The sequence below is a fragment of the Scylla paramamosain genome, unplaced genomic scaffold, assembly GCF_035594125.1.
Source record: "Scylla paramamosain isolate STU-SP2022 unplaced genomic scaffold, ASM3559412v1 Contig7, whole genome shotgun sequence".
Taxonomy (NCBI): domain Eukaryota; kingdom Metazoa; phylum Arthropoda; class Malacostraca; order Decapoda; family Portunidae; genus Scylla; species Scylla paramamosain.
In genome coordinates this window covers 907239-917500 of record NW_026973672.1, presented here as the reverse complement: position 1 = coordinate 917500, position 10262 = coordinate 907239, and the positions used below count along the sequence as shown (strand labels likewise).

Genomic DNA, 10262 nt, shown 5'->3' with positions numbered 1-10262 from the left:
CACACCTCAAAATTACTCATACATCACAAAAAACTCCTCAACAAATTATCACAGAGTCCTCCACCATAAAATACAAATAAAAAACAAATGAAAACAATTTATTAATAATAATAATAATAATAATAATAATAATAATAATAATAATAATAATAATAATAATAATTTATGTAGTATTGTCTATATAAATTACATAAATACGAACATATTAGGAGAGAGAGAGAGAGAGAGAGAGAGAGAGAGAGAGAGAGAGAGAGAGAGAGAGAGAGAGAGAGAGAGAGAGAGAGAGAGAGAGAGAGAGAGAGAGAGAGAGAGAGAGAGAGAGAGAGAGAGAGAGAGAGAGAGAGAGAGCCCTTATATAAGGGCCAACATGCCCTTATATAAGGGCATGTTGGGTGAAGGATGTTGGATACAGAAGTAGAAGGCAGAAGACGACGTGACAGACCAAAAGGTGGAAGGATCGCATTGGAGAGGACCTGAGGGAGAGAGCTGAGTGGAGAGGAGGTTGGGGACAGAGCCTTGTGGAAAAGACTAGAGAGGAACAGCGACCTCGTATGAACATTGGAACTGCCGCAGAAGAAGAAGGGAAATGTAACCTTTTCAGCTCGGAGGTGAGGGGGGAGGGGAAAGGAGGGGAGAGAAGAGGGGAACAGCACACTCCCCCGTTCATTCCCATCTCCAAAAATTATTCCCTCTCATCTCCGCATTCCCGTTATCCATCTCCCCACCCTCCTCGCCCCTCGCTTCCTCCACCACCTTCCCATCTCCAAAAACATCCTCCCATTCTCATTACAATCTCCCCATCATTTCCTTTCTCCCCTTCCCAATTCCTCATTACTCCTCAACTATGTACAGACACCTACCCATCTCTCCATCTCCCCCATTCCTCCCTACACAACCTTCACTCCTTCCCCTTACCTACCTGCACATCTGCCCATCTCCAAATTCACTATTCCTCTTAATTATCTACCCATTTCCCCATCTGCCCCCCAAAACCCCCATTCCCCAACCATCTATCCACCTACCTATCTCCCCATCTCCCCACCCTCTCCTCGTTTTGACCCCAGGAGGAAATTAAGAGGTATCAAACCAGACGACTTGGGAACCCTGGTTAAAATGTTATCTCCGGTCTTCATATCTTCCCCTCCTGACGTGACTTTTAAGCATCACCATTAATAAACACGTAACAAATCTCTCCTGACTCCATTGATGCTGGTCGCTGTCTATCATGCACCAAAAATGTGAACCTGCAGGATGATAATTACCATGAAACAGAGGAGGAGGAGGAGGAGGAGGAGGAGGAGGAGACAGGATGATATCATATTTTGTATTAATTCAAAATCGTAAATACCAGAACTTTCTGACTAATGTATAAAATTTCTTGTATTCTGACTCTCCACACACACACACACACACACACACACACACACACACACGTCCGATGGGCCTAACGACATCCAATAAAATCTAAATTAGGCTTATAAATTCTGCAGGAAACACTTCAGGGTAAAAAAATATAAATAAATAAACTTTATTTTTTTCCCTTCCTTCAGTGTAAAATATGTTACGAGTTCCAGTTTTGTTTCCATGTGTGTGTGTGTGTGTGTGTGTGTGTGTGTGTGTGTGTGTGTGTGTGTGTGTGTGTGTGTGTGTGTGTGTGTGTGTGTGTGTGTGTGTGTGTGTGTGTGTGTGTGTGTTTACGTGAATGCTTAGGAGAGAACACACATGAAGTCGCAATAATAATAATAATAATAATAATAATAATAATAATAATAATAATAATAATAATAATAATCCCAGGTATATTGTACAGGTACTGACGTCTCACCTGCCGCCCACATCTAATTGGAAGAGGAGGATGAACGGAGAATCACCAACATACCTGTAAGAAGAGGAAGACTTGTGTTAATGTACGGCGTGAAGAAGAAAAATAAAAAAAAAACAAGAACAAGAACAAGAACAGACCACGAAAAGAATAAGAACAGGAAAATAACAAGAAAAGAACAAGAACAAGAACAAGAGGGCGATGACATCATAGAAGAAGAAAAAGAAGAAGAAGAAGAAGAAGAAGAAATAAAAAAAAGAGAAGAAAAAGAAGAATGAACAACTGGAGAAAAAGGAAGAAAAATAACCAAAGACACGACAAAATAAACAAACTTAACAAATCAATAAGGAGGTCCACAGGTGACACAATTCTCACCTGTGTCTTCAAAGCTCATTAATGGAAGCGCTGGATAAAGGTAGCAGTGTTATTACCAACATTACACCACATTAACCAAAGCAAATCAACAAAATGGTCCCGAGTAAGTGTGTGTGTGTGTGTGTGTGTGTGTGTGTGTGTGTGTGTTACATTAATGGTGATGCGTGTTTGATAATGAAGGAAAATAGCAGCATAATGAAGGAGAAGAAGGAAGAAAGGAGAGAAGCTTTGGGTGGAGACTTCATGGGTGGAACAAACAAACAACCCACGCCACTAAATAATGTTTTGTCCAGCTCGGCAAACACGCGCGTTGTCCGTAACATATGCGCCTGTTATGCCCGGGACGACTCCTCTGGCTTTGGAAGTACTGCACATTTAAAACGAATATTCACAGTCTATAAAGTTTACGAGCGAATAACCGTAGCGGCGCCGCGGAGAAGGTAAAGAACAGGGAACACTTGCAGTGGACGCCCAGCCATTGACATCACGGGCGCCGGTATTGTGGGAGGCAAGGGAAAGAAGCAAGGAAGGTATGGATGGACTGGTGTGTGAGTAGATCTTGCCTTTACAGAGGACAGAATACCGCCTTGCTGGACGCCTAATATTATCATTGATTATCTTGTTTTTTTTTCCCTTTGTGTGTAAGAGGGCCACTGGTCAAGGGTAACAAAAGACTGATGAAAGAAAAGGCCTGTTCAAAGTGCCAGTCCATAAAGAAAGGGCAGAAAGGATCATGGAAAAAAGGGAAAAAGGAAAAAGAAAAGGAAAAGAAAAAAAAAAAGGTTTAGGTGATGTTTTGTTTGACTGTTTGACTCCTTAATTGACTGACTAGCTATTTATTTATTTATTTATTTATTTATTTATTTATTTTTTACGTGCGAAGGTGTACAGTAAAAAAAAAAGTTCTCTATTTTGTTGCTGCATAAACATCAATGAAGGAGGCAACCAAGTAAATTATCAATCAATCAAGCAAGCAAGCAAATCAATCCATATATTAATAAGCACAAAAAATCGCCTAGAATATATAAGAGTCTAGTTCTGGAGGTGACAAATTAACTGACTGACTGACTGATTATTGAACTGACCAACTGATGAACTGATGCACTGATTGCTTAACTGACTGACTGAATGACTGACTGACTGACTGATTATTGAATTGACCAACTGATAAACTGATGCACTGATTGCTTAACTGACTGACTGACTGACTGACTGACTGACTGACTGGCTGAATGACAGACTGGTTCCCTGATTGGTATTTTGGCGTTGACGTAATAAATCTAAGGCTATCACCAAGTAGGATATATAAAGGAACACAAAGGAAGACAGGAGTAATGAGTAACCATGGCAAAGGGTTGGGGATTGCTTGTGAGCGAGAGAAAATTAGGGGTGAGAAATGAAGGGAAAAGACACAAGGAAAAATGAGAAAAAAAAGGAAAAAAAAAAGACTTCTTAATGGGGAAACATGTTTTAATCGCTAAGGAAATAAAGTTTGTTATTGATAGGGAAAAATATCAAGTTTTTAATTAGAGAAAAGACAAGGAAAATGAGAAGAAAAAGAACGAAAAGACTGTTCTTAATGGGGAAATATGCTTTAATCGCTAAGGAAATAAAGTTTGTTATTGATAGGGAAAAATATCAAGTCGTTAATTAGAGAAAATACACAAGGAAAAATTATAAAAAGAAAAAAAAAAAGGAAAACACAATTCTTAATAGAGAAATATGCTTTAAACGCTAAGAAAATAAAGTTTGTTATTGATAGGGGAAAAATATCAAGTTGTTCATTAGGAGGTTATCAATAAGGGGAAATTACTCAATAAGGAGATGACGTTAGTAATGACAGGTAATTTGTGAAAAAGTTATAATTCTAGAAGTTGAATCGTAGTTCTTAATGGTAAAAAAAAATGTTAACAAATTTATTAATACGAAGTAAAAAAATAAATCCAGCTTCTTTAAACACAAACAAACACAAACGAAGGGCAAACAAAAACAAACAAACACCAATCAATCATAAAATCAACAAACAAAATTACGAACCTTTCAAATTCCCTCCCTCTCTCTCTCTCTCTCTCTCTCTCTCTCTCTCTCTCTCTCTCTCTCTCTCTGGTGCCCGCGGCTGGCCTCTCAGGTATATGGAAATTTATCGAGCTCGCCAGGTAAGCCAGTATTGTTGACACAGGTAGACAGGGGGTCAGAGTAATGGCACCTGTCCCCATCAGAATAAATGGGGAATTCAAGGGGGCGCCTCTCCCTCTCCCCCTCTTCCTCTTCCTGAGACACGTTGACTTTCTCCGGTTGGTTAAAAGTAAATTCATATTTTGTATTGTAAGTTTTCTAGATTGAGTTTATTATGTTCGATGCATTCGTTGTGTGTGTGTGTGTGTGTGTGTGTGTGTGTGTGTGTGTGTGTGTTAGTCAGGTCATGTATTTACCTTAACACACACACACACACACACACACACACACACACACACACACACACAAATGTTCCCTACGGTCTATCAGTTTCCTCCTCCTCCTCCTCCTCCTCCCTCAACAGGTTAATCAAGAAGGCGACGGCTCACTAACGCATCCAGCTGTTATGACCCTTCCCAGACCAGCTGACCTCATCTCAAGGGCCTCTCACCACCAGTCTGTTGTGTGTGTGTGTGTGTGTGTGTGTGTGTGTGTGTGTGTGTGTGTGTGTGTGTGTGTGTGTGTGTGTGTTCATGTCACTGCTCTCTCTGGCAAAGGTTCCTCAATTGGTGGGTTTTTCCACGGCAAGCAGATGATATTTTTCTTTGTGTCTACACAATCTCTTTCCTTCCTCCCTCCCTTTCTCTTTCCTCATACATAATATATTTCTATCCCCTTCCAGCAGCTCTTGTCTATCCATCCCTTTCCCTCCCGTTCTCTTATTCCCCTTCCTTCCTTCCTTCCTTCCTTCATACATTATATAACACCCCTCCTTCCTATATTCCCCTCCCATCCCTTCACTTCCCTTTCTATTCCCTTCAAGCAAATTTATTCCCCTCTCGAAGCTTCTTTTCTTCATTCCTTCCTTTCCCTCCTCCATACAGCCTTCCCTTCTCTTCGTTCCCTTCACATCAAGAGCCTTTCATCCCTTTTATTCCGTCCAGGCTTCACTCACATGCCGCATCAAGAAAATATCTGATTAAATCTGTAAATCTGAAGTGTAGTTTGCATCGTATTCTGCTGACACGTGTAGTTCCTCCATCCAGTATTAATGAAGCGAATGAAACAAGGTGTGACTGGCATTCATCTCAAGGCACAACTGACGCGGCGCCCACTTGATCCCGCGTCCCTAGTGACTAAGGGTGACACATCTTGGCCAGATGACCCCTGTAAATTTACCAGTGACTCCGGTACCAGATGACCATTCAGTACCAGTGATCCTTGTGCCAAATATTCTACAGGAGTACCAGTAATAAGTCACCCCCTACAGCCCTAGTAGCTCATGACCCAAGTAGACTCACAAGCACCCCGTTACTGTGTGGCATGTTACTCGTATGTGTCTCATGTTCCCTCAGCCGTCATCACTTTGGTTTGATAACACTGTCCCTTGCCACTGTTATGAGGAGACGATCAGCAGGACACAGGAATTGCGACGGAGTGCAAATGGCAGACACTGGAGACAAGCGTGGCCCGTCCCTCGCCTTGTGACCGTGCTTGTACCAATAACTGCCAGCAATGAATGACATATGTGCCAAAGCTCCCGGCACCACACACAGCCAGCCCATCACACGCCTTCAGAATGTCCCTCCCCCACCTCCACACGCCTGTCTGAAAGCCGTCCCGGTGTCAGCTCCATCAAATCTTGTTTTGTAACTCCCCTCAAGCCTCCCCTTCCCTTCAGTCTCCCCAGGATCACCACACCAGCTGTTCCCTCGCCGTGTTTCTCAGAGTTGCTCATCACTCCCAGAAAAAGAGCTTAATTATGACGCTACTATGTAAAGCCACGAAACTGAAATCTGTGAAGAAAGATGGAGAAATGTTTCAGCATTACAGTGAAATCCCTGCACACACCACGCCCCGTGTGTGCACACACCGCACCGCTTAAAGGTAACATGGGGAGGAGGAAAAAAGGAGAAAATAGACGTGGAATAATACTTAAAAGAGGATAGAGGACAATAAAGAGGACAAGGCGAATAAAAGAAAGAAATATTGCGAATTACGTGCGAAGGGAAGCATGAGAGAGAGAGAAAGATAAACAGATGAAAGAGTAAAAATTTACCCACACTACCATATTTGATTCATATTTTGTCTTGACCTAATTGCTCATGGAATTTAATTAACTAATGTTTTGGGCATTGCTGAACATTGTTTTGAGTAATATGAACAAATTCCTCTGTATGACTTTCAGTTACATATTGGGAGAAAAAAAAAAAGTTTCTTTCTGGTCAGCCTTTGGGACACAAACTGCTGTAATAAATTTTATTTCTTGAACATTGGTTTTACTTTGTTGAGGAAGGAGGGTTAGGTTAGGTTAGGTTAGTTAGGTTAGGTGATTGTTAGCAGTGCTTAAAACCCCTGCAGTTGTATAAAAAGAAGTTTGCTCTTGTGTACATGTATTTAATTATTGGTGCTGTTACAAAATTTACCCATATAGTCAATAAACATAACCAAGAACCAACTAAGCAATGGATTATAAATAGGAGTATGTACAGTACCTCTGGCAGTCAGGTCTGAGACAATGACCACTGCAGTGCTAGATAACATTATTGTGCTCTAATGCATTCATGATTTACACCAAGTTGATTTGGCTTTACATGTGAACTTCTAAGTGGGTGATAATTGCAACATTCATATCCATGCAGGTGGGGGCCTCCAGATGAGACAACACACACTGCTGTGGAGTTGGTCATGCTGTGGATGTTGTCTCACACAACATTTGCAGGACTGCCATACCCTGAAAGTGATGGCACCACACTGCATAAGTAAACTAACAAAGGTCAAATTACATTTTGTAAATTAATGCTGTTTTTAAGTGCAGTACTGTAATGTAACAATAATTGTGCTACAGCATCATCTTCCATGGGGCTGGCAGCATCATGTCCAACACTCATCTTCATGAATGTTCATCTGCACATTTGCTCATCAACTCAGCAAAACCATGTGATAAACACAGACATGACTAGGTTGACTGCTAATTAAAAGAAAAATTTGTCAATAAAAACATCACTCAAAGAATACCAGCTTATTCTCTACCTGCAGTAATGACAGCTTTTTTTTTTTTTTTTTTCTCCAGAAGTGTCAGGGCCTCTAGGACCACAGCCTTCCACCAGCAGTGGTGTTGGAGCCATCCAACCCTCTTCTGCTGGTGTCGCTGGGTCCACAGGGGCCTCTGGATTTGACAATGGTGTATCATCTGCACTGGATGAGGAGATCTTTGTTCAAATTATGCTCATTATAGATGACTACATGCAATGGTGAATAACATGTTAACATGTATTCAGTTGTGTCCTCCAGTACAATGAACACTGATTATACAACTCCTGCCACTAAGTCTGTTGTTCTTGCTACTCTGACCTAATTTTTTATTTTATTTTTTTATTATATTTATTTATTTTTTTTTTGAGGAATACATCTCTGAGGCATATAAAGTGTTGATTCCATAAGTGCATCACACCACCAGCCTGGGTACAGTATAGCAGAAAGGTCCAAGGAGCAAATGAGGTAAAAGGACACAGCAAGATAGCGTGACATGTAACTTGAAATACCACTTACTTTGTAACTTGAGGTGTAGTCATGTTTGCTTCTAAACTGTATTTCAGATGGCCACTCTGACTTGGAAGTTCTCTCTCAAGCACAGGAAACCCAACAGCAGATTAGTCGGAGTATGGACGAGCTGGTGATGGTGCAGCTGGCTGTACAAAACATGTCCCAGGCACTTTGACAATCTGTTGAAGTGCAGAGGAACATTGTGCATTCATTGCAGCAGCTGGTAACACTTACTGAGCACTTCATTAATGCCAACACCAGCCACCAATAATTTATAGCATTTTAATGTTTACCTTTCATAAGTTTATCTTTATTAAGTTAAGTTATAAGACTAAGTTATCAAATTAAGTTATATTAAGCAATATTTCTTTTCTGTAGAATTAAGTTGTAGCAATTCTATCATTAACCTCGAGCAGCATGTTAATGTTAGTGCAATATAATACCAAACTTCACTGTGATACCTACAATGCTTCTGTGTTACTTAAAATACAAAAGTAAGATTAGTGTTTTGTGGTGACCTGCTGGTGGACATTTCTGTAAATAAGTTTATTTACTTTTTTTTTTTTTTCAGGATGTGAACTATACTCATATATGTTATATTTTTCTTTTTCTTGCAAAGACTTTGGTAATTGGTAATTTTATTTTATTTTTAAATAAATCTACAGCACTTTTTTAATCTATTTGTGTTATTCATACCTAATACTAGCAAGCCACTTAAGTATTTGATGAATTTAAATGTTGCACTGATCTCTTTCATTTAGTATGCAGTGATACATGGAAAACCATTATTTCACTCATTACATGATTACTGACCTCACTTCCTTACTTCAGTGCTGGAAGAAGTTTTGTATGATTTCTTGCTACACAATTCTGCCTGAACCACACTGATCCCTCGACAGCACAGCAGGGTTGGTATCAGCATGGGGCACTGTTTCATCCTCAAGAGGTGGTAGCTGTAAGCAGACTTTTGTGAGGGTCTGAGAGGTCTAGGGACTGGAACCTAACTGTTCCATTTGTTTAAAGTTATATTGTAGAGGAACAGTCATGTAGTTTGACATTTAGCATTCTGATGATCTAAAACTAGCCCAAACCATAATGACTTTCAGACATCTTTGTAGGAAAAAAAAAAAAAAAGAATGTTTATTTTTGTTAAATGATGGTACACTTCTGACAAATTTCATTACCCCAACAACAAGTGTAAGAACATTCATGACTGTACTCGGTTAAATCTAATGTCCATGATACAGATATATCCTGTCAACTACCAGAAAAATAGTGACAAGTACATATGTCATCAGGAACTTGATGCAGCAGTTGTGTAGGAGCAGGCAAGTATTAATTATTTTGACACACTTGATGGGTCTGTACTGCAAGCCACCTCCACAAGAGTGCAGGCACCTGTGAAAAGTGAGATTTCATACTACAAGAGGATTCATTACTTATAAAAGAGTATATCAAGTGTTCATTTATAACTAATGTCAAGGCTTATCACACTATGTTTTCTTATGCAATACCAGTAACCATGTGCAGTCACATGAAAATCAATAAAATACATGGTTGGGTAAACATGTGATGCAATAATGCTATATACCTGGCAATCTGGAGGAGTAGCTGAGGATCACTTCACTTGCATCACAAATAAGTTGGATGTTCAGAGGGAGTGATACCTTTTCCAGTTCAAGTAGAGGGCCTCATCCACACTTTGCTCCTTCATGGTAATGTGGCTGCCTGTGCACACAAAAGAAACTATTACATGATCATGTTACACAGTAGCTACATATATAGGAGGAGGCAGTAGACACCTGCCGAAACGATAATTACTCCCAGTGAGGTCTAAAGCACTGTTCAGGGGGTGCTGTGAACTTATCATTAAACCCAGCTGTGACCTCACTGAACGTTTCCCTTTGTGTCTCACAACACAAGGGGGTAGTCACAGCCTGCCCTCTAAAGACAACTCTCTTCCTCCACACAAAACTACAAGCACCTAATAACACACACACCCTTCACTCAAAAAATTTTAAAATCATGGCGACTCCTACACCAGCCTCGGAGTCCCCATCTGGGGAGGGGACCATAAATGTCCCCAGGTCGGACTGCCTTTCCGTCGACGACCCTAAGTGTCTTGACACCCCCCTCAACTTTTTCTTCATTAACTTCTGCAACATTCGCGGTCTAAGATCTAATTTTCAATCTGTAGAACACCACCTCTCCTCCTCTAAACCTCATCTTCTTTTCCTCACTGAAACTCAGGTGTCTGAGGCAACTGACAGTAGCCCCTTTTCTGTTCCCTCCTACTTTCTCTATCCTCATTTTCGATCCAAAGCTGGATGCTGCGTTTATGTGC

At 40.5% G+C, this 10262-nt stretch overlaps 1 long non-coding RNA gene across 3 annotated transcripts; it reads right to left on the bottom strand.

The window, feature by feature from the left end:
- Positions 1-6748: 6748 nt before the first annotated feature.
- On the bottom strand, positions 6749-9503 carry LOC135096783 (uncharacterized). 3 transcript variants are annotated; one of them, XR_010265017.1, is made up of 5 exons: positions 9184-9503; positions 8732-8871; positions 7925-8097; positions 7406-7570; positions 6749-7106 (listed from the first exon to the last, which is right to left on the bottom strand). It is a non-coding gene; the product is annotated as an uncharacterized LOC135096783 (long non-coding RNA). The 3 variants fall into 3 exon arrangements; XR_010265016.1 differs by having other exon boundaries at positions 9205-9503; XR_010265015.1 differs by having other exon boundaries at positions 8732-9503.
- Positions 9504-10262: the final 759 nt, after the last annotated feature.